At 47.4% G+C, this 25,915-nt stretch overlaps 1 pseudogene; it reads left to right on the top strand.

Moving 5' to 3' along the window:
* The first annotated feature begins 1,406 nt into the window (after positions 1-1,406).
* Positions 1,407-23,471, top strand: LOC133351127 (mannan-binding lectin serine protease 1-like; annotated as a pseudogene).
* The last annotated feature ends 2,444 nt before the right edge of the window (positions 23,472-25,915 follow it).

Below are 25,915 nucleotides of genomic sequence, written 5' to 3'. Positions count from 1 at the left end.
AGGCCAACCAATTCTATGAAGAAATCGGCTTTAGGAAAGGTTTATCTACCATCAATTTGTTTCACAAATTGAAACACGGTAGGACAAACACCTCAGCCGTGGCAGATCACTGTTACAACTCAGTGGGCTCACATGACATTGACTTCTCCAAGACAGAGGTTCTCTGCAAGCCATCTGGCTATCATGAGAGATTCGTTCATGAGGCGATCCACATATACAAACACAGAGACAATTTTAACCGAGAAGATGGATTCTGGCTTAGCAATCATTGGAAGGACGTAATAAACCATTTCGGATCTTAACTGATTGTGTTCACGTTTACGGTGACTTTCAGACCGCGTTCCACTCACTGGCATGGTGCAGTGTGCAGAGTAATGTATGGTGTCGTAATTGTATAGTAAATATATAGCAGTGTGATACACATTAAGGTGGGTAGAATAATACATAGTGTTATATTAAAAATGGATAAGGCAGCAACTGCAGCAGCAGCAGCAACTGCAGCAGCAGCAGCAGCAACTACAGCAGCAGTAGCAGCAACAGCAGCAGCAGAAACTACAGCAGCAGCAGCAACTGCAGCAGCAGCAGCAACTGCAGCAGCAGCAACTGCAGCAGCAGCAGCAACTGCAGCAGCAGCAGCAACTGTAGCTCCCTTTGATGCTGTTAATCCTGCATAATGCACATGCATATGCAGTACCAATCACATTCCTGCATTTCCCATGAATATGCTAAATTCATCTTGATATGCAAATTCCTTTGTCAATGCGCCCAGCTTATATATATGCTCCAAGCTCGTGTGCTGTTTCATTCAGACTCTGTCGCCTCGACGGACCTGGTTTTCACCTGAGGACGGCTGCTTGCGTTGTGGCCGAAACGTCGTGAGAATTATTTTATTATGTTTTATTTTTATTATTTTATTACTTCCCTTCTACGTGACTTTACCGAAAGAACCAAGAAGATCAATTTGTTTGTGTGTTTAGTTTGTTGTCTTTCCCCGCACCTCCGATTAGCGACATACGGTGCGAAAGAAGTTCAACATACATACAATCAATCCGATTCTGGAAAAGACTCAATAATATCAAAGCCCATTATGCCTAGCCTTTGCAGACTATGACAACACACTTCCCTTGGTGGAATGTGAAATGTTTATTTAGTATTTATTTAGTAATAATAACAAACACATTCACCTTTCTGTCCACGCTCTATGCATTTCTTTTTGTCATTAATATTATTTAAAAAATGGTTAACATATTAAAATTTTACATTTATGAGTTCAAGTTCCACTATCAGTAGCCTGGTGGCCTTGTTTGTGTGTGTGTGTGTATGTCCCCATCTGAGGTGGCTTGTGTTTATATCGCTAGGGCACTGTGGATTCTGAGTGTTTGCTGTAGGTTAATCAGTAGGTCAGTGCCGCATGTTTCAGTGCGCTCCGGGTACCATCTCCTGGTGCTGGGGGCGAAACTGCTCCCGCACTCTGCGAGGGCAGCGTACGGGGAGCCGGGACAAGAAAATATCCCATCGGAGCGGCAGAGAGGACCGTACCGGCGGCAAGGAACATGTGGCCGTTGTGAGTTCTTCCCAATCGCCTACGCGCAGGTCTTCGTCAATCCCCTGGGGGTCTTTTGGGGACAGGGGGGGGGACTGTTTGTTGCGGTTGCACCCGATTCAAGAGCCGAATGGCTCACAGGGCTATACCTAATAAATGAACTTGAACTGTTGCTGCCTCGGTGATATCGCTGCCCCCCGAGTTTAGTTCTCCGCTGCTTCTTCTCCACGTCTGTCTCCACTCCTTCTTGGCGCCACTTATGCGCGCGGCGGCCACCGCATCTTCTTGAGCTGTCCACCCAGAGTCAGAATATGTATGCTGGAGGAATCCGATGAGCTATGAAGCTCTTTTCCACGGATGTCCAGTCGAGGGTGGGTACTCCTCCTCCCAGCGCCTTAACATTGGCGCTTTCTAAGAATTCGCTTTAATCATTTTAAATGTATTATGGCCAGGAATTTCACACGAGTGCATATATGGCAATTAATGTACCGTGCAGTTGGTATCACATCAGAGTAAGTCGCCCAGTGTCATCTGTAAAATGTTAACATTGCATATGTCGCACACGTTTAAATTGAATGTGAGTAGGTGACGGTGGTTGTGTATCATCTAGGATCCCTTGAGGTCGAGTATGATGCTCCTCCATGGACACCGATGATGGTCAGGGTTGGTGGACAGCGATGATGGTCAGGGTTTGTAGGTACACAGGATGAGGCCATTCTTGGAATCACATGTCCTGTTGTGTATTTTGACGAGTTGAATATGAATATAAAAAAATGTTAATTAATGAAAACGTATTATTGTACAGAATACGTAACATCATATAACATCGCCGCTTTATGATGCATCAATCCAGCAGTGGATTGATAATGGCTGATTGATGGTAACATTAATTGTGTATCCATTCACGTCTAATCTACGACTGTACACTTCTCTACACAAGCACAATTAGTGACCGTGCCTTCCGTTGTAACGCTCCGATGGTTCCTCCGTACGGATCACTCTGACGTTGTCGTCCTCGTTCTGTGCTGATGGCACCACGGATCTCCCTTGCAAGCTAGCTGGGTAACTGGCTACACGGGGGCTTTTTTCCGTGCAACAAAGGAAGGCTGGTTGACTGATGATTGATTCTGTCGCGCCGCTGCCTCCAAGCGCCTCTGTTCTCTCAATTAGCTGCGATACTTCTGAGTTTTTCCTAACCCTTGGCCAATTGGCTAACCATTTAATCTGATGTACACCGCCCAGAGCAGTGTTTCGTGGACCCCTAGGGGTACGTGCCAGTGTCCCAGGGGGTGGCGAGGTGATTTATACCATGTGCCTCAGACTGTCACATTCATCGTGCTCAGTATGATTACATTATTGACGTTCGTTATTCATACATTTATTTCTCAGAACTGTGTTTGGTCACACGAGGGGCAAACAGTCGCCAACAAATGTTGAGAATCACTGGCCAAGAGTGCTTTGTAAAACAAATACTTCACGCACATGTAATGTAGACACTGTCTTGTTCAAGTATATATATTTGTTTATTGCGGTCCGCCCCACTCGATGGCATGTTAACGGGTAGACGCGAGTTGACGATGCACAGTGGGTGACTTCATGTAACTGCGACACGACGTTCACCTATATAGCTGGCTGACTATATAGGAGCCGATGGAGTAGCAGCTACGGCGATTATATATAATCTCCCCCGAGTCTTCCAAGACGATAAGGCGACCCGCTCCCAGACGATGAGGACGATCCACTCCAAGATGACGACAGCAATCGACGGTCCTAACTTCGATTCCCCACGTCAGCCCTGAGCCCCGCTCCGCACTTCGTTTAATCTCCCCCTCCGGCTCAGTCACGCCCCTCGACTCAGCCACGCCCCTTTTCCCCGAACACTCTCTCTCGCCTCATTTGACCCTGCCTGTCCCTGTCGCTTCAATTACTATTCAGGACCACTAGAACCGTACCATCCTTACATGACCCTGCCTGTCCCTGTCGCTTCAAATATTATTTACGACCACTAGGCCCCGTACTGTCCTTACACATGCAATGTATCATTATCATAAAGTATTTGAATTTCTTTCATTTTCAAAGTGAAACTTGCAGCTGTTATTTGCCAGTGCACACGATGCTCTGCATTTGTTGAACTTAAAAAAACGATCGTCTACGCAATGCCATGATATGTCAGCGCAGCAAACGGGCTCACGTTACATATTTTCGCGGATCTGTGGGTGTTATCGCCCGTGCATGCGTGAGTTTTGTCAGTATACTCCAGATTATCCTCCGCGCATGCAAAAACATTTCAAGAACATTCCAAGCATCCCAAATACGTTGAACAAAAACCTCGCACCTGCTGTCGCGCAGTGGACATTAAAGATTCAGTGACATTATTAGAACAGGGGGTAGGCCATATGTGCCGGCATTCACTGTTCAAATTTTTCTAACTTGATTATTGACCTGCAAATTACTTAATCAGGTAAAATCACATCGCAATATTCCTCCCCCCCCCCCCACTGGCAGACTATACTCGTCTGTTAAACGTGGCATCTTTAGCGATAACCTTGTGCTCTTACAAAAGGCACAAATACCAAAATGTGCTTATTTATTTGTACTTTTATTAATTTGTATTATTCAGGTTATTGTACGTCTCGTGTTGGGTTTTCACAGTCGGAAGTTTCTGCACATCGTCCGCACCTTTGTGTCCCTATTGCAGATTAAGCGCGGATAATACGATACATATCTCTACCACTGCCAGTCCGGTGGGTGAGCACGTGTATTTTATGCAGCATCGTCATGCGCACAGCATGAATATTCGTGGATCGAGTTTAGGGGTGCGGATTATGGGAAGAGTGGATAATTTTAAGTCGGTATGAGCCAGCTTTCACTGGATTGTTACTACTAATATATTATTATGTATAGCAATGGGAATAACCCTGTACTGTACATATTTCTCAAGTTGACTGAATGCATAGGGTGCGTAGTTAGGCTACCGATGCGAGTGTTAACCACGGCCGCAGAACGTAACCCCCTATTTTCCCGTAAGCCTTTGGTCTTTGCAACCACGGATTTTGCCAACCACGGGGCGTTTTCAGGACCCTAAACTGTCCTTTCATTTCCGCTTCTTCGCCTCCCAGCATGCACCAGCTGCGACTGCTGCTGCTGCCCCTGCTACTGCTGCTGCCACAGTGCACACCCTCTGGGGACAACGGCGAGGAGGAGCTCGGGGAGGTACACAACGTCTGCGGTCTGCACGGGTCGATCGAGTCTCCGGGCTACCCAGGGCCCTACCCCGACCAGGCTCTCCACACGTGGCGCATCTCTGTGCCGTCCGGGTACCGCGCGCGCCTGCAGTTCGCGCACTTCGACCTGGAGACGTCCGTCAAGTGTCAGTATGACTACGTCAAGGTCAGAGGTCAATCGCGTCCGCGGGTTGTTCTTTTTTTTGGGGGGGGAGGTTTGTGACGAGCGCGGTGGTGCACGGCGCGGGCTGTGGCGCTTTGAGCCGGTGTACAGCAAATATTGATCAGCAGCTAAATCTTTGTGACGTGCCCAACCTGTTGTCAGAAAGTCCAGACAGAACTCTTGACGATCTGTGAGCTACCAGACGTTGATTGCCAGAGGCGTTTGGCCTCAATTTTCCTGGATTTGCATACTGCAATCTAAAAGGGTGGGTAAATGTGCTGCCCTGCATTTGGAAGGGAGATCTCGAGACAATTTAGAGAACATTTTGGCCGACTCTTCCACACTGGCCAGATATTTTGGAAGAGATGTGAGTACCCACACGATTCTCCACTACACGTGACCCGCCGATGGGCTGTGGTGCATCCATTTATGCTGCCGGGCAGACGAAGGAAAGAGGGCATTTAAGAAACTCGCCCGGATTGCAATCCCAGAGTGGAGTGTGCGGTGTCTCTCTCTCCTGTGGTCGCGTAGATTTTTCTCTGGGTCCTCCGGGTTTTCCCTCCACATTTAGCATCAACGTGCGTTTAGAGTAGTTCCCTGCTATACGTTTCCACACGATGAGCCACTTCGTTGAGCTATCATTTGTGGCTGGGTCACTTCTGAAAAAGAGCCGTATAGCTCAGTGGGCCTTACTGGGTAAAATAAAAATATATATTTTAAAATATATAACCATTACATCACTATGGTATCGTGCCACATGCATGGCATTCCACATTTGCTGAGGTCATAAAATTTGCACAGTTCCAACTGCCACGTAGGAAGATCGCATTTGTCGGACCAGCGTGCTCACCACACTACGGCGGCATTTCTCAGTGTATCACGTACGAACAGCCTCTGCGAAATTCTTGCTGGGCATTCCTATCTATGATGTATGTTGAACTTCTCTCACACCTTACATAGCCAACCGTGTGGGGGAAAGGACAACAAACTAAACACAAAAATCAGTTCTAAAGAAATTAGTTTTCAATCTAGATTTAAAACTGCATAGCTCCAGTGGCTTCCTAATATCGAAGGAAGAGCGTTCCAGACGGCCGCAGAAGCGCATCTGAATGCTCGCGATGTGCTGACCACCGTCTTTGTTTGATGGCCAGCCAAAAGCCACTACTGCGAGAAAGAGCGGAGTTCGCGCGACGCTTTATGTTCCTCGACGAGACCAGCAAGGTATTTGTGGTTCATTTGCAGCAAGCACCTTGTGTGTCATGAGCACGATCCGATGATGTAACTCTCGGTGCGGATGCAGGTCTCAGCCGGTAACGAATCACTGGACAATTTCTGCGGCCAAGAGAGCATGGACGGGGAACACATGCCGGGCAACCAGCTCATCGCGGCTTCTGGCAACAGCATCAACGTCACCCTCAGGACCGACTTTTCCAACGAGGAGCGCTTCACAGGGTTCAAGGCGTACTTCACCGCCGTGGGTATGGCCAGCGTCGCGCCCGGTTGAGTAAATTTGAACCATGCAAGGGCGCTGCACGGTTTACGACGCTCGCTCTCAAAGAGAGAGACAGGCAAGGCATGGGGAGAAAGCCTCAGAGTAAGCGGGAAGGCAGCCAAGGTGGTGAGCCGGCGCCAATGAATGCTCAAGCTCTGCAGGCCTCTATATATTAAGATGTTATCGGCCAAACATGTGAAAGGAATCCATAAGCGTTTTTTTGGGGGGGATTAGATCGCATAAATATAAACGTGTCGTTAAACCCGCCACCACCCAATTAGTAAGAGTATGTCACGTAAAGAAAACATGCCAATTAGTTACGAGTTTAGCACACCCCGGTGTGTTGGAGAGCAAACCCACGACTTTTACAATTCGAGCGTGACGTTTCGCCGGCGATTGCAACCGGCCTCATCAGGTGACAGCCAGAGTTGTGCGAGGAAACTGAGACAACCCACGCGTGGCCATACAGACGGAAGAGGTGGGAGTCAAATTTTGTGTTTGTTTGCTGTGTTGCCCTCTCCTGGTGGGCCAGAGCGGCGTCCGCGGGGGGCAGGGTGGGGGGCAGGGAAATGGTATTTCGCGACATCTGTGCGAACCACCAACCCTCGCCTCCCAACGCAGTGCCGGATTATAATCGTAGTAGCAAAAGTAGCTACATATGCTATGGGACCCGCACTTTCAAGGCCCGGCCCTAAACGCTTTCAAGCGATCAATTCCGGTTCAGTGAGTCTGCACTTGCTCTATTACTATAGTACTATACCGCCTTCGACTTTTCTGAACGACTGGGTGTTTAAAGTTAGCGATTTTGTCGTATTATCTGGCTGTATAGCAAATGAAAAAATACAATTACTTTACTATGCAAGTAAAAAAATGTGTGTGTTTAATATTTATGGCTTTTTTTAGATTTAGAGCCCCTTTATAACATCATGCTACAAGCCCCGCACTAGCTTAATCCGGCACTGCTCGGACGCTGCTGCATTGCAGGGGTGCGCACACTGCCGCCCGAGGATAAGCGCCCGATCTCGGCAGAACTCAAAGCTAAGCAAAGCCTCGGAGCATCGATCGCGCTCAGGGTGAGCAAACGAATCGTGTGCGCGCGCGCAAAATGCATCGCGACACGGGGCTTGCGGGGCGGTGCACCAAAAAAAATCCATTGTTGTACCGTACTGCTATGCTCCATTGCCGATGCGAGCCGCCATCGTCGACCGGCACCGAGCGGCCGTGGTGAAGTATGGTCAAAATAACCCCCGCAACGCGCACGGGCGTGGGGAGGTCCCTCATCCAGCGGTGGATCGACAAGAACGGGGGGAGGGGGGGGAGCGAGCGGCTTCTGCCAGAGGTCGCAACCGGGTACCCGATACCCGAACTCTACCCGATACCCGGCTACCCGGCCGGGTACGGGCACCAAGTTTGCAACCCTGGTGCGGCCGGGTACGGGTAGGCCGTGAGTCACTGGTGAGTAACTGTTTGTCACTCATTTCTCAACGTCTTGTCTCTTCTCACAATTCAAGTTCCTAGAATCAACCCACCCGCGCCTGCAACATGGCTTCATCCCAGAAGTCGCAATCAGAAGTCGCAATCAGGTACCCGATACCCTACCCGTACCCGGCTGGGTACGGGTACGGCCGGGTACGGAATCAAAACCCGTTTGCGACCTCTGGCTTCTGCTCTCGGTTGTCGTTTCTCTCCTCCTGCATCGCCCCGCAGACATCGACGAGTGCGTCGAGGGAGACGCCGGCGGCAATGAGCAGGCGTGCCAGCACAACTGCTACAACTACCCCGGCGGGTTTCACTGCTCCTGCCGCTATGGGTACCAACTGGACAAGGATGATCGCACCTGCACAGGTGCGCGTGCGTGTGTGTGTGCCTTAGTCTCCGTGTAGTGTAACGGTTAGCGCTACGCTGCGCTATCGAACCCGGCGACCCGAGTTCGATTCCCGCTCACTGCCAACACCGGTGATGATTATTTGAACTGGTCCGGAGACTCCCCTAGGTCGACTCGGCCTCAAATGAGTACCTGGTGCGGTGTGTAAACATCGCCACTGGGGAGACAAAGGCGGTCGGGCGTGGTGCTGGTCACCCATCCCGTCGTCTACCGTTCCGGCCTTCATAGGTGCTCACTAACAGCACTTGCCCCTAAACAATGTTAAAGCTATACGGGGGATCTTTGTGTGTGTGTGTCTTTGTTCTTTCTGGCTCCTTCACTCGGGGCAGTAAACTGCCAAGCAACTGTCCCGTGACCTGTCAGCGAGCCTAGCCTGGCACAAGCAATGTAGTAACATCGCTGCCATTTAGTAGTGAACGGCGGTTGTTGTTGTTGTGTGTGTTTGAATGTGGGAAGATGGGCCACACCGCCATGGCAGTGATCACACTGCGTTATTCTGGTTACCATGCTGACAGACCAGAGCTGAAAGGGGCCACACTAGGGACATTTTCCACCAATAATAAACGGTATTGAGTTTTTTTTTTATTTTGTTATTATAGAAATACCTTGGCTCTGTTTCACATACAATCCAACACTAGTTTTGTTGAAGAATGAAACATTTGTTCGAGTCACTTCTAGAAGCATGCCCATGTAAATAGTGACATTACCGCTAATGTAACTGCCATACATTTTGCCCCTGAATATCCAAATAAAGTAATTATTGGAGTGGGGTAGTGGTATGCCACGTCCATGGCCTGTTGATAAATATGGCTAGCCATGAAGAGATGCAGATGAGTGTGATGGGAGATAAACAAGAGGCCTGGAGACAACAAAAATGTATAAATTAGTAGTCACACGTAGAGACGTTATAACATGTCCCTTCCACAACATGTTACGTAACGTGGCCTGCCAGCACACGACAAATGCTATGATGTGGCCCATCGAAACATATCGTTCAAGAAACCTGTATATATTCTTTCGCACCGTACGTAGTCAACCGCGCTAATCGGAGGTGCAAGGAAAGGACAACAAACTAAACACAAAAGCAGTTTTAAAGAAATGAATCTAGATTTAAAAGTGCATAGCTCCAGCGTCTTCCTAATATCGGAAGGAAGAGCGTTCCAGACAGCCGCAGAAGCGCATTTGAAACCTCGCGATACGGTGATCGTCTTCATTCAATGGCTAGCCAAAAGCCGCTGTGAGGATGACCGGAGTTCGCTTGATGGTTCATGCTCCTTTACGAGATCAGAAACGTATTGTGGTTCATTTGTGGCAAACACTTGGTGTGTAAACCCTGGCCTAGATTCGCACATACTCTAAAACATAACATCCATCTGCTTTTTTTTCGTGGATCGTGGCTTTCTTGAAGGCTCACGTTGCCAAACTCCAGAACTTATGGTGTCCCTCGTCCGCCAGTGGAGTGCAGCGACCAGGAGTTCACCGAGCGACGAGGCGAGGTGACAAGCCCCGAGTACCCCAGGCCCTACCCCAGGGCCTTGCAGTGCAAGTTCACGCTGCGTCTGGAGGAGGGCTACTTGTTGACCCTCAACTTCCGGGACACCTTCGACGTGGAGATTCACCCCGAAGTCAACACCTGCCCGTACGACAGCCTGACGGTAAGTAGTGGTGACAACAACAAAGGTAAAAGTGCAGCCCTGCAAATGTATTGCTCAGGCCAATTCTAGCGGAACAAGCCTCCACAAGCAGAAGCTCTACAGAGCCTTGCTTGAAGATATTTTCGGCCTACTCTTCCATATGTTTGGCCGGATGTTAAAACGTAACGTGGGGAGGGGTAGGGGAAGCTGAGCAGACTGCTTCGCTTTAGCCTCCGTGTGATCTGATGAGATTGGGCACATTCCAAGAGATTTGGTCCCTGGGCATAGCAATAAAATAGTATAATTTCAGTACGTAAATAAGTGATGTGCTCCCTTTGTCGGATGTGCATCCTTGAAAACTTTGACCAGGATGGTGACGTATGGTCACAATTTGTTTTCGCCTGGCATTGACATGGTTAGGGCCAGATTCATGAAGGGACTTTGGGAGCTGCAGCCTAGGGCCTTGTATCTGAGCGCCCTCTCCAAAAATATATATACAGCTTTACAATGGTTCTAATACAAAAGTGTAACGTATGATGAATCATATCGGTAAGTTGGAAGTTAAAGTTATAGCATAACTGCGTGTATTACTACAAGCTATGTACTGAAACTTTTTTTTTAAACTACTTTTATTTTACCAGATAAGGCCCACTGATCTATGTGGCTCTTTTTAAGAAGCGAACTGGCCACAAATGATAACTCAACAAAGTGGCTTATCACGTGGAAATGCATAGCAGCCGAATACTCTAAAGGCATGTTTCTGAATGTGGAGGGGAAAACCGGAGGATCCGGACAAAAATCCACGTGGATCACGAGGAGAACATGCAAACCTCCAAATATACAGCAGGCATCAGGGTCGGTATAGAACCCACGACCTCCTGAATACCAGGCGAGGTAGTTAACATATCATAGCCACCATGATGATGAGAGAGACACCGCAAACTCCAAATACACAGCAGGCATCAGGGTCGGGATCGAACCCACGACCTCCTGAATACCAGGCGAGGTAGTTAACATCTCATAGCCACCGTGATGATGATGAGAGAGAGACACCGCAAACTCCAAATACACAGCAGGCATCAGGGTCGGTATAGAACCCACGACCTCCTGAATACCAGGCGAGGTAGTTAACATCTCATAGCCACCGTGATGATGAGAGAGGCACCGCAAACTCCAAATACACAGCAGGCATCAGGGTCGGGATCGAACCCACGACCTCCTGAATACCAGGCGAGGTAGTTAACATCTCATAGCCACCGTGATGATGATGAGAGAGAGACACCGCAAACTCCAAATACACAGCAGGCATCAGGGTCGGGATCGAACCCACGACCTCCTGAATACCAGGCGAGGTAGTTAACATCTCCTAGCCACCGTGATGATGATGAGAGAGAGACACCGCAAACTCCAAATACACAGCAGGCATCAGGGTCGGTATAGAACCCACGACCTCCTGAATACCAGGCGAGGTAGTTAACATCTCATAGCCACTGTGATGATGAGAGAGACACGCAAACTCCAAATACACAGCAGGCATCAGGGTCGGGATCGAACCCACGACCTCCTGAATACCAGGCGAGGTAGTTAACATCTCATAGCCACCGTGATGATGATGAGAGAGAGACACCGCAAACTCCAAATACACAGCAGGCATCAGGGTCGGTATAGAACCCACGACCTCCTGAATACCAGGCGAGGTAGTTAACATCTCATAGCCACATTGATGATGATGAGAGAGACACCGCAAACTCCAAATACACAGCAGGCATCAGGGTCGGGATCGAACCTACGACCTCCTGAATACCAGGCGAGGTAGTTAACATCTCATAGCCACCGTAGCGCCAAATTAAAAAGCCCGGTCGCCTGGACCCTCTACGACCTGTGCAGTTGCACCGCCAGTGGTGGCAACGAGAAGCAAAACCCTCGTGGCTCTCCTGGCCATGCTTGTTTGTTGTAGTACGGAGTTAGAATGATGGATTTAATCTAAGTTGTCTTGTGGTTGTTGTTGTTGTTGTTTTACTTGCATCCCACTGGGATTTTTGCACATCGTTGGTGTACGGTGCTTTTTTCTGGAACACTTTGCAGTTTTTTCCTGGATTTTTCTGTTTGCGCATAGTCACTTTAAGATGTTTTCTTGTTCATGTTTTAGTTTTTTGTTTGTTGCAGGTTGCACCCGATTTAAGAGCCGAATGGCTCACAGGGCTATACCTAATACATGAAACTGAAAACCCGTGCAGTGTCCGTTTCGCGTGTGCTCGCGCGCTCCCATCAGATTCGGTCGGGCGGCCGGCAGTGGGGACCTCTGTGTGGGAGGTCCTTGCCCGACCCCATCGAGACCAAGAGCTCCGTTGCCGAGATCGTCTTCACCAGCGACAAGTCTGGGGACAACACGGGCTGGAGGATTCACTACACCTCCGAGGGTCAGAACGCCCACAGCAATATAAAGGAGTGCAGACATTTTTCGATTTAAAGCTTTCGTGACTGCAGAGATTCATCTTCTTGGTTTTTTCGGTAAAGTCACGTAGAAGGGATATAATAAAATAATAAAAATAAAACATAATAAAATAATTCTCACGACGTTTCGGCCACAACGCAAGCAGCCATCCTCAGGTGAAGAACAGGACTGTCCATTCAGACGCTGTCTTTCCGACAGACCTGTTCTTCACCGACGGCTGCTTGCGTTGTGGCCGAAACGTCGTGAGAATTATTTTATAATGTTTTATTTTTATTATTTTATTATTTCCATTCTACGTGACTTTACCGAAAGAACCAAGAAGATGAGTGCAGACATAGCATGATTATTATTTCGATCTTGATTTGAAACTTTCGTGACTGCAGGAATCCATACTATTTGGTTCTTTCGGTAAAGTCACGTGACTTATTATTTCCGTTTGTAAATGGGGAATGCAATTTTGTCTCATGGGAGAAAGAACGTGGTACGGTATTATTGATATGTGTACCGGATTTATCTTTTTTTTTTACTATGTTTAATTTACCAGGTATTGCCCACTGAGCTATACAGCTCTTTTTCAGAAGCGACCTGGATGCACATTATAGCTCAATGAAGTGGCTTCTGAAAAAAAATCTATATAGCTTTGTGGGCCTTAAATGGTAAAATAATACAAATATTTATAGTTGAAATAGTTTATAGTTTTACGTACAAAACTTGCTGATGATAAACCAACGATCATGGGTTAAACAAATGTGGCCAACGCCATAACATCACATGCAACGCGTGCTTCCCTGCCCATGTACTATGTGTATGTTGAACTTCTTTCGCACCGTACGTGGCCAACCGTGCTAATCGTAGGTGTGCGGGAAGGACAACAAACTAAACAGGTGACGTCATCGCGTGACAGAAGCGAAACTACGTGTGCTGAAAGTAGTAACTTCTGCCACGCCAAAAAAAAGATTATCCTCTAGCACCCGATTAGAGTGGCAAAATTTAAGAGATGTTTTTACTCTCCCGTCTACATCAGCATCAGCCGTAGGAAGAAGGCGGAGTGTGGCAAAAGTGCGGTGATGCATAACGCTGTACATCGCTTATGGGCCACTCCCAAGTGGTGGGCCCTCATGTGGGTCTAGGCCATGTGAGATTAAGTTGTGGGGTGTAGTTAGTCCGTCCGGCCATGGGTTCCCAATCGCTGCTATGAATACCAGATATCAAACCAACTCAAATAACTGAAAGGCCACGCATTGCAATGGATAGGAGACGCAAGCAGTGTGGGGGTCAGAGGAGCAAACAAATCTAGCGTTGTCACCTTTCCCGGTTTTCCCAGGATCGCCCCGTTTTTTTAGGTAACTGCTGTCCCTGGGAAAGCTGTGTGTCTTCCCGAGACATTAAAATTCCAAGTTTTGTTTTCGTCAGTTGCGGAATCATCCACCACTCGAGACAACGCGTTCACATGTCGTTGTCCTCTCTTTTGGTATTGTGACATATTCTTATTGCAATGGAGTGTGTCCCCGTTTGTTGTAACTGTTCTTGAGCCCTATCCCTGGCCGTAACTAATCAGGCAACCACACACTAGTAGTAGCCGTCCCACGGACCCCTCGGTCTGTGTTTCGCTTTTCAGTTTTCACGTTCAGTGCCGTGTGCGCATTCGAATGCGGTCAAAATGTGTGTTTTTGCTGTGCGTCATTTGTGGCTTCACAGGCATCACCTGTCCCAGCGTGAACGCGCTGACAAATGGTGACTTCGAGCCAAAGCAACTCACTTACCACTTCAAGGACGGGGTTGTGTTCTCGTGCGAAATCGGCTACAAACTCATCCAGGTGGGCGAGAGCGACTTCGCGCGACGCTGGGATGGCCGGTCGATTCAAGTCGATTAGTCGGCTCAAAGTTGTAATCGGCGACTTTTTCTTTCGTGGTGGTCGATTACTGGGGCCCGCTTTTTATAAATGTTGGTCGCTCGGACATCCTGCATCCCGAAGGTGGGAAACCTCCCAAGAGGCCACACCCCACGTGATGCTGCTGATGATGCCAATGAAGTAACTAAGACGTGCCCATTACCTCCCGTCCAGCGGCACACAGGGGAACAGAGGTAAAAGGTTTTTTTCCCCCTCAACTATTTTCGTGTCATCCGATAAATTAAGTATTGAAATATATATAATCGGTAGCATAATTGGATGGTTATATAAATGGAACAGCTTTGTGTATTTGTGCATGTGTACAACCTATACGATGGTCACGACCACATTCTTCGATGCAGAAGATAACACGAAATGATCACCGCCCAGAAAGCTAAGATAAAAGCATGCAATGTAACTGCAAAAAAAGTCCTGCAAAAAGCTCCGTAGGGATTACGCACAGCAACAACATTTGCACTCCCTACTGCAAAAAAAATTGCCAAAACCCTCTTCATATAGAGTCTTGAGACTCAGTGAGACCTTGCTGGATTAAAGAAGCATCATAAAAAAAATGTGTACAATGACAAACTCGATGCTCACTCGTACTGGAATAGATTAAGGTCTGTGTGGAGACGTGTGCAATCATTTTCTGTATTCTGCTGCCGATATTTTATAATCCTGATTCATCTGGACGCATTGACGACGTTGCTGTTGTTGTTGTTACTCATGTTGCTGAGAATTATAATAATCGTAATTGTGATGTGGCTGCTGCTGCTGCTGCTGCTGAAGACAGCGATGATGTTGGTGGTGGGGGGGTGGGTTTGTTACAGAGTGAAAATGGAAAAGAGGCCGATTCACTGCGGATGACTTGTCTAAATAACGGGACGTGGGACCGCATGCCTCCCTCGTGTAAAAGTAAAGCTAACTGCTCCATTCCCCTCGTGCTGAACATCACAGAATGTGTCCGGCCGACGTCTTTCCCCTGCATGTCAAACAATCAGCTTCACTGACTAATTTTTTTTTTCTCAAAACTCACTTATTATAATTGGTTCTTTACCCTTCTATCTGGCAACAAAACTGACACCTTTTTGCAAGGAGTCATGTTTGCATAGACCGCAATACCTGCAGTCATAATACAAACCTGCAGTCATAATACAAACAAAAGAACATAACTCTGATGGTGCATTGTCCTTGAGTTGTGCGCCTTTTGGCGTCATCTGGTCCAACCCATATGAGACTAGGCTCGAAGGAAAGCTGTCTCGGGTGTGGACCAATCAACTTCAAGGACAGTGCACATTATCAGAGTTATGTTCTTTTGTTTGTATTATGACTGCAGGTATTGCGGTCTATGCAAACATGACTCCTTGCAAAAAGGTGTCAGTTTTGTTGCCAGATAGAAGGGTAAAGAACCAATTATCATATTTTTACTGGCAAATGAGGTCCCCATAGTGTAGAAACTCACTTATTGTTTTTCCTAGCTTACCCAAACTTCCCTTCCCCCCTCCCTTTCCCATCATTTGCACCATCATCCCTCTTTCCAAGTTCCCTACCCATTCATCACACTCGCTCACTCATCATTAACCACTTTCATCGTCGTTTATTTCACACCTCATCACATTCATGTTACTACCATCCTTTTGCACCTACTCATCTCACTGCTTTTTTCTGTACCTTGTTTCTAATTTTCTGTTCAGCGTCGTGATTGACGCGCTATGGTCAATAAAATTAAGATTAGATCTCCCAGTGCCGCAGTTCAAACAATGCGCAAGTTTCTTAATATCATGCATCAGTCATGAGGATTGTGGAATGTCAAACGGCTGAACTTACTTACGATGTCTAATTTATATAATATTTCAAATCTACGAATCGTTTGCTAGTAATATTATGAAACGTTGTGACTAAATATTGAATCATTTCAACTGTTAACATACCAGAAGTATTTTTCTAAACATCTTCACATACCAGTTGTTTTTAGTCCAGCTATAAGTTTTCTACCTTCTCTTTCCCCATAGCTCAAATAGCCCTGTGCCTGTCTGTGAGGTGGCACAGTGGGGAGCACAGTTGGTGGAACTGCCAGTCATCTCAGTCAACCCCATGGCACCTGAGTCTGTTCCGTGACCTCCTGCCAGCGGGCCTTCGACACGTCACGTGGCCTCAAAGTGCACCTTAGCATGGCAAAAGTGCCGTGGTGACAGCACCGTCACTTGTGGCGAACGCCGGTTGTTATTTTATGTATTAACGTAATAAGGCAGTGGTTGTTGAATGTGACAGTTGGTGAAGTTTCCATCGAAATCATTGCTGGTGTCTTGTCTCTGGCAGTTGTGGATTGCGGTTTTCCTCCGTTGCTCGCACATGGCTTCACTGACCCGTTCTTCCCGACTACAACATACAACGAAAAGGTCACATTTGAGTGTTCAGATGCTTATCGCTTCACAACACCCACGAACGGTGAGTACTTGGCCCTAACGCGTGAAATTAGTGTTCACCGATTTTTGTTGCTACCCGACCGTAATTAAGGCGGACGCCCTTTGTCGTTACTAGCAACATGTCCTGCCCAAGCCCACTTACATTTCTTGTGATGCACTTTGGTTCATTCGGTAAAGTCACGTATAAAGATAAAGTAATAAATTAAATAATAGCATACTACGACGTTTCGATTGCAACACAAGCAATCATCAGGTATAAAAGAAAGAAATAGCAACAAAAATCTAACCAGCAAAACTATAGACAGACATATAAGCAGACAGATATCACAAAGATACACAGAGAGAGGATACGCATCGGCACAAAGAGAGAGATCGTCTCTGTGACGGGGCCTTAAATAGAGAGAGGGGGGGGGGGTCGGAGAGAGGGAGGGGGCAGAGGAAAAATTAGCATGCAGTCACGAAAGCTTCAAATTAAGATCCAATGTGATGCAGTCAACCTGCGCACATTCCACAATCCACGCTGCTCCTCTGTCTATGTCTTTGAGAAATTCCAAGCCTGCACACATCTCCGTACTTATTCCCAATACGTTATCATGCGCACCAACAGGGACTTGCGCACAAGCACGTCCACGCCTACGTGCACCTCGTGCTCTCTTTTAGCCCTCCCCCCCCTCCCGATACGTTCCATTTATTGGCTACCACATTCTGATAAGCTCCTTCCCCCCTCTCCTCCCCCTTAACTTGTATTTAAGAACTTGCATCTTGGAATCCCTGCGTCACTTGATACAGAAAATCTGGCTGTGACGGTCCCACCTGATGACGGAGACTTGTGTTGCCTCCGAAACGTCGTGATTTTTTATTATTTCATTTTTATTAATTTTAATTTCATTTTTTACCTACGTGACTTTACCGAAAAAAAACTAAGAGTATTATTCCCACGATTTTAACTTGTAGCTTTTCCATCCTTTGCACACTTTCAGTCCTCCTCGTTAATGCCCGTGTTCATTAATTACGTATGCCATGGCAGGTTGTGCACATTCAATAAAATAAAAACAGATGAATACATTTACGTATGTTGAACTTCGTTCGCCACCGTACGTAACCAACCGTGCTTATTGGGGGTGCCGAGGCTAATCAGACGTGTGCCTCGTATATGAGCAGTTTCACATCAGCGGGCATTTGACAAAGGAAGGGTGAATTGTGGCCACTCCAACCTCCTCCAGGACGTCTATCGAATGTGACGAGGTAGAACAGAATTCCTTCGAGAGGGGCTGTCTTGAGCTCTCTCTCTCGAGGTTTTTTTTATTTCCCTCCCTGCAGTGGTGGAAGGGATCTGAGCACAAATGCGCAACAGAATCGATTTTTTAACGCACGATGTTGTGCTCCTAGCGAGTGAGCTGACTGGGACTACTATGAGGAGGTTCTAGAAGAGAGTGGCGAATCAAATTCCCGCCACACCGGTTTGCTATCACCGTTGTGTTGGCCTCCTTACTGCAGCCGCAAATAAGAGCATCCCCCTGAGACTTCTGGAAAGAATCCACTCCCTGCTGGAAAAAGAGACTGCCTCGACAGGACAACCAGTGGGGCAGCCCACAGGGTCGAAAGGAGTTTTTAAAATGAGCCGGATGCCAGCTGTGAATTGAGCCCGTTGAAGGCCCTGGACTTCACACACTCCAGCCGCCATGCCTGGGGCCTACTAGGAGGCCTCGGTGCTACGTAACTCTATAGTCTCCAAAACGAGAGCTCCATCGCCAATTACATCACCAGACATTGGCCTCGATTTCTTCACAAGACACCACCGCCATAAGCACAGAGGAAGTGAGGGAGGGTCTGGCTGCAATGAAGAAATGCAAGGCTGCTGGCAGAGATCGTATCCCCCAATAATTCCTGCATCACTTAGTCCCAAGGGGGCTCCGATGGCTGGGAAAACTTGTTCACCAAAACCATGAAAACCGAATGTGTCCCGCAAATATGCCCGACTGTGAGGGCGGGCACAAGCCGGCGTGAGTAGGTTAAACGTTGAGTTTTATAAGGGCACCACGGGGTGACCAGCCCCTCCCCACCCAGCCCCACCCCTCCCACCCCCCACCCAGCTCCACCTTCCCCACCCCACCCTCCCCACCCAGCCCCTCCCCACCCAGCCCCTCCCCACCCTCCCCTCCCCACCCTCCCCACCCTCTTCACCCAGCCCCTCCCCACCCTCCTCTCCCCATCCAGCCCCTCCCTCCCCACCCAGCCCCTCCCTATACGACGGACGGACACGATAATCCCCTGTGGGCTGGTGTAGCCAGGAGGTTCCTACCAGTATTAAAGTTTTGGTTTGCTTGGCTGTTGTCCCGCTCGTTCTTCGTGTTTCTCCAGGTGTCTTCACCTGCAATGAGAGTGGACACTGGGCGAACCCTGTCGACAGGGAGAAGATCCCAATCCTGTGAACCAGGTACGTGTGTGGGGGGAGAGGGGGCCCGAGGGCTACGAACCTGGCGACCTGAGTTTGGTTCCTGCTCACGGCCAACACCAGTGACGATTATTTGAACCGGGCCTGGGCCTCCCCCTAGGTTGACTCAGCCTCAAATTAGTAACCTGGTGCGGCATGTAAACATCGCCACTGAAGAGGCAAAGATGGTCGGGTGTGGTGCTGGCTACCCACCCCCTCGTGTGCCGTGCCGGCCTTCATAGGTGCTCACTAACAGCACTTGCCCCAACAGTCGGTCGAGGCTATATGGGTGACCTTTGTCTTTCTATGCGCCTCACTGTGTCCTCGGTTTCAACAGTTCGATATGTGAACCTGCTTCCTTAAACACATTCCTGGGGAGGGAACTGGTAGGAACGTTGGTTGCTCGATCAATGGCCAGGGTCAACGGCGGCGTGGTGTATTCCGCAAATATGCCCGACTGTGAGGGCGGGCACAAGCCGGTGTGAGTAGGTTAAACGTTGAGTTTTATAAGGGCACCACGGGGTGACCAGCCCCTCCCCTCCCCACCCAGCCCCACCCCTCCCACCCCCCACCCAGCCTCACTCTCCCCACCCAGCCCCTCCCCACCCTCCCCTCCTCACCCAGCCCCTCCCCACCCTCCCCACCCAGCCCCTCCCACCCTCTCCTCTCCACCCAGCCCCACCCCTCCCATTTTTGGATGCACGACGGACGGACACAATAATCCCCTGTGACCTGGTGGAACCAGGTGGTTCCTACCAGTATAAGAACTCCTCCTGTCTGCGACGCCACCCCCTGGTTGCTCCTCCATGGCTGCCATAGGTTCCACACAAACTCCGCTTACTCTCTGTCGATTAGCCATGGGTGATTAGCCATGGGTGATTAGCCATGGGTGAGTAGCCATGGGTGATTAGCCATGGGTGATTAGCCATGAGTGATTAGCCATGGGTGATTAGCCATGGGTGAGTAGCCATGGGTGATTAGCCATGGGTGATTAGCCATGGGTGATTAGCCATGGGTGATTAGCCATGGGTGGTTTCCTTCCTACTTTCTCCGACGGCCTCCTATTGTCCACGAATAGTTTGCAGATAATAGCCGTATGGCAAATTCATCCTGGTTTCAATGATATCAACATGGGTTCAAAAAGGAAATGTATCAAATATCATCCATTCTTACACGTGTGAATCAAAGCACAGACGTCAGCCATCCAGCCGTCTTAATGTGCCACTTATTTCACCTTTGTTGTCCGTCACTTATTTTCTATTTGTGGGAATCCAAGCAGATCGAGTGTTAATAAAATTGCTAAAATGACTTTGGCTGAACTTAAGCAGCATGGACACATGCAGACGTGGGTGGTTAAGTGCATACATATTTTAAAAAAACGGGCATATAATTGCCCTGCTCACGTGTTCCTGTGTGCAGTGTGCGGTGAGCCCAAGCACCCGATAGAACAAGTGGCGCGTATTGTGGGCGGCTACCCTGCACGATCCGGCAACTTACCCTGGCAGGCTCTGATCAGGAAGTTTTCACATCGTGGCGGACTGCAGGGTGGTGGCTCCCTGCTTAATGACCAGGTGGATTATAACAGCAGCTCATGTCGTGGAAGACTTCCTTCCACATGAAATATTTATCACTTTAGGGGCTCTAAACCAAAAACTACCCAACATCAGGGGTTCAACTGAAACGCGTACAGTGGACAAGAGAATTATACACCCTGGCTACAAGCCCAATGAAACCTTTTTCGACAATGACATTGCATTGCTCCGGCTGGCTGGCGATCCTGTGAGCATGACAGACACTGTGAGGCCAATTTGTCTCCCAAAGGTCACAGAAGGCGGAGTGGTTCCCAAACTGGTGCCGCATAACGTGGGGTTTGTTTCAGGATGGGGTCACACAAAGGCTCAAATTGGTAGTACCACATCACAAGGTTTAAAGTATGTTGAACTACCCATTGTGGAAGACAATACCTGCATGGAGACTAACCATGACAAGTCGGTTCAATTTTACTCACATAATACAATAGTCACAGGGAATATGTTCTGCGCTGGTTACCCCCAAGGTGGTAAAGATGCATGCCAGGGGGACAGTGGAGGTCCGTTCACAATTGTTGTCGAGGGTAAGTTGTGGTACTTGATGGGTCTCGTGTCCTGGGGTATTTCGTGTGCCAAAGCCGACCAGTACGGCGTCTACACCCGTGTGGACAAGTACCTTGACTGGATGCACTCTGAGATGGCCAACAATACATGATTGAATGTACAACTACAGCCTGGATAAATTACAGGCGAAATTGATTTTAGTTTGAGCACCCCCTTAAACAAACTGACTTTTTTAATGAAACTATAAGATGCGCTTTTAACCTTCATATACCGCCGAGGTGAATACTATCGTTAATGTCCGACAACATTAAGGCTGGCACAATACAAAATGGCGCCGGGGTGTGAATCACACCACGAAAGCCTTTCCAACTTTGAATCGCCCAATGCTGACGGTGCCACTTCACCGCATGCTGCTGTTTGTTTTAGGCTGAGTTAACAAATAGTCGAGGCTCAGGCAAATAACACCACCGGCTGATCATGTCGTCGATGGTGACACCATTAACCAATTCCGATTTAAAGCTTTCGTGACTGCAGGGATTCATCTTCTTGGTTCTTTCGGTAAAGTCACGTAGAAGGGAAGTAATAAAAATAAAACATAATAAAACAATTCTCAGTGAGAATCGTTTTATTATGTTTTATTATTTTAGTTTATTACTTCCCTTCTACGTGACTTTACCGAAAGAACCAAGAAGATTAACCAATTCATCAACACCCGTCACGTTCACCCCAGGATTGAGAAGCAGCAAAGAGAGAGAGAGAAAAAAAATTAACCCGTGAAAACAAAGTTTTTCACTATAAATCCTTTATATGCGTGGCATCGGTTTTATTTTATTATTAATTTCTGATTTTCTTGAGTAAGAGTTTCATTTTTATCACATTGATATTTTAAATTAAATGTGATTTTTTTTTTCCCTAAGAAGTGGAAAATTTTGGAAAAAAAATTCTCACGAAAATAAATTGTCACGCACAACGAGTCTGTGTGCAAAATGTCAGCTCGATTGGATCACGGAAAGTGGGTTAAAAAACGACCGAAAGATTTGCACGGTCGTAAGCAAGCAAGCAAGCACGCAAGCAAGCAAGCAAGTGAACTTAATATAAAGGATTTAAAAACCTTGAAATCCTTTCGTGTTGGCCTCTGGTGATTCAAGATTAATATTAAATGCGCGAACAGGGTCAACGTGTTAACGCAAAGTGTGAATTCTTGGTTGGGGGTGACCGCGTGACTCTGGGGTCAATGCACTGACCTGGCACTTCTAAGGTCGTGGGTTCAAACCCAGGCAGCCACCTGTGATTAAACTGAATTCTCAAGTGCAGTGAGTTGAGTGTCACGTCTTAATCACCAATGGCTGTGTACACAAAGACAACCCTTGTGAAAGTTGGTGTTTCAAATCATACAAGCTCTCGGAATTAAACAAATATTGATTTGCTTGTCATTCAATAAATACCTCTCCATAGCAGTGAATGTGGATAGAAAGTCACTTTAAAAAATATAGATTGAAAACTCATTTTTTTAGAACTACTTTTTTTTGTTTAGTTTATTTCCCCTTCCCCGCACCTCCGATTAGCACGTTTGGCTACGTATGGTGCAAAAGAAGTTCAACATACGTACTTGAAGGGATCTCAGAAGTAGTTACGTGAAACGCACTTCCACGGGTCGTTCCCCACGCAACTGGGCGGTCCACTGCTCTACGAGAGTTCCAACTTGATACTTTATCTCGTGACACGATGCCGATAGCACCAGATGAAATCAAGTTTGGGGAAAATTTACGACAAATCATTATTGGCAAAACATGCTTCCACTTCACAAGAGGTGTATTGGGCTAGATCACGTAAATATAAACGCGTCGTTAAACCCGCCACTCCACCCGACACGGCTAATTAGTAAGGTTTGTCACGTAAACAAAACGTGCAAATGATTTACGAGTTCAGCACACCGGCGTGTTAGAAAGTAAACCCACGTTAACAATTCGAGTACGACGTTTCGCCGGTAATTACAACCAGCCTCATCAAGGAGACACCAAGATGCTTCCAACTTATTGGTGTCACCTCAAGTGGAAGAGTCGAAAAGCCCAAATGGCGCACACAATTGTTGCATTAATGGTCCCAACCCAATTCTACAAATTACATACATTATCTACAGCCATGTGTCAACCCACTGCTGGATGGTCTCCACGTGCCACGTCAAGTCAAGGGGGGTTCGTATTCTTGGTTCTTTCGGTAAAGTCACGTAGAAGGGAAATAATAAAAATAAAACTATGAAATTCTCACGACGTTTCGGCCACAACGCAAACAGCCGTCCTCATGTGAAGAAAACCTGAGGACGGCTGTGAAGAAAACCTGAGGACGGCTGCTTGCGTTGTGGCCGAAACGTCGTGAGAATTTCATTATATTATATTTTTTTCCCTTCTACGTGACTTTACCGAAAGAACCAAGAATATGAATCCCTGCAGTCACGAAAGCTTTAAATCGAAATTCAAGGGGGGTTTTTCGACCTTACTTCACCACGCCGGTCCGGTTCACATCACTGGGGACCGAGCGGTGGAGCGGTGGCGCAGCAGTTCGTGCACTGTTCTACGAACCCCGTGGCGTGCGTGGAATAGCTACAATGGTACTGGGGCCTTCCTTCACCAACATGGACCGACCAGCATGTCGAGTTAACACGTTGACCCTGTTCGTGGATTTAGAGTTACCCCCCCCCCCCCACCCTATGACTGGCAGGGCATGTAAAGACGTTGATAATCCAGAAGTCGATACAAATGTTTTAAACAACTTTGTTTACGATAAAGGTGTCGCCAACTCGGGTGGTACCAACTGGTGTTTTGCTGTAGCCCGAGTATTTAATGCAAGGTGCGTGGGAACACTGTTGGCCGTGTCCTCTAGAGGGCTCTGTATGCCCGGTGAGCGATATTAAAGGCCAGGAAACAAGCATGTATTCTCACCAGTGCCTGAAGAGTCGTCACTGTCGAAGCTCCACGCAGTAGTTATGTTATCAGATTGATTTGGATACGCCATGACCAATGTCTAATCCCGCAATTTCTCATCTCGTTCATCTTTTGTTTTATTATTATTATATAGCACCGACGTGATTCCGTACTGTGATGTTGTACGCACGAAACGCGGGTGACTCGAAAATTCATGGCACGAGTGAAGAACATCTGTGACGGGGGGGATTGTGACTCGATGTGATTAAAAAAAAAATTTAACCCGTAAAAACAAAGTTTTTCACTATAAATCCTTTATATGCGTGGCGGCTAGAGTCCTCTCGTCCTCTGGCTTGAGATGGCTGCCACCTATGGGTCAGATGATTGTCTGCCAGCATTAAGCAATTGGTAATTAAATATTGAAAAAAAATTCCTAAAAAGTGTAAAATTTTGGGAAAAAAATTTCACGAAAATAAATTGTCACGCACAACGAGTCTGTGTGCAAAATGTCAGCTCGATTGGATCACGGGAAGTGGGTTAAAAACGACCGAAAGATTGGCACGGTCGTAAGCGCGCAAGCAAGCAAGTGAACTTAATATAAAGGATTTAATTAAAGCACAGCAGCATATACATCCCCTACCCACCGCCCCCCGTGCCTGCGTGCAATGTTGGTAAGCGTCTACATTCAACGATGCTTTTGCGTTGCGTGACCAAAGAGTTTGAAGCAAACGCAACAACAGCAAACGACCGAACTTTTCGCTTCGTGTACAAAAAAAAGCAACGGATGTGAAGGCAACAAAATTGTTACGGTGGAAACGCAGTGCCGGATTGAGCTAGTGCGGTACCTGTAGCATATGTTATAAAGGGGCCCTAAAAACACACACGCACACACACGTAAAATAAAAAAAAAACAAATGTTTAACTTGCACAGTAATGTAATTTTTTTTTCATTTGCTATACAGCCAGATAATACGACACATCGCTAAACACCCAGTCGTTCATAAATGTTTAAGGCAGTATAGTACTGTAGTAATAGAGCAAGTGCAGAATCACTGAACCGGAATTGATAGCTTGCGAGGGCCGTAGCATATGTAGCTACTTTTGCTACTAGGATAATCCGGCACTGGAAAACGTCTGTGCGTCATGACATTTGAACCGATGCAACGGTCGTAGAAATTCACGTGTGAGGCCTTCTCTCGCGACACTCAGCGTTGAGGGCTGTAGCAAGTCGACGCAAATGGCATAAGACGCCTCCGGGATTTATCTGGACACATGGCGAGACGTCATGAAGGTCAGAAGTCTGGAGGCGAAAACGGCAGGTAAGTGTTTTTAATAATAGTTAAAATGTATAAAGCGCCCTTAAACAATCCATACCTGTCAACCCCTTACCAGTGCCTGCCTTATTACAGACCAATTCAGGCCTTTATTGTCCTGATAAATCTCAACGCGTTCATCCTACAACGTCCCATCACGAGGGAGAAACACAAACAAATAGACGGTTTTGTTATTGCCCGTATTGAAACGGCTGTATGCTATATGGACCTGAAAACTCAATTTCCATGTACAAGAATATGGGGTAGATAACCGGTGTGGATTGGCAGCTTTGACGATCGTTATCAGGGCGCTATGCACCAAAAGGCGGAAATCGTCGAACATCAACCAAGGAAAGAAGTGAAAAATACTGTGAAAATAACTAAAGAAAAAGAGCCATTTTAAACGGATACGTTTTAGTCGATATTTCAAGATTTTATAA

Source organism: Lethenteron reissneri, chromosome 36 (assembly GCF_015708825.2).
Source record: "Lethenteron reissneri isolate LAM-NWPU_2019-01 chromosome 36, ASM1570882v1, whole genome shotgun sequence".
NCBI lineage: Eukaryota > Metazoa > Chordata > Hyperoartia > Petromyzontiformes > Petromyzontidae > Lethenteron > Lethenteron reissneri.
The sequence above is the reverse complement of the archived record's forward strand: the minus strand, read 5'-3'. Positions and strand labels throughout refer to the sequence as shown.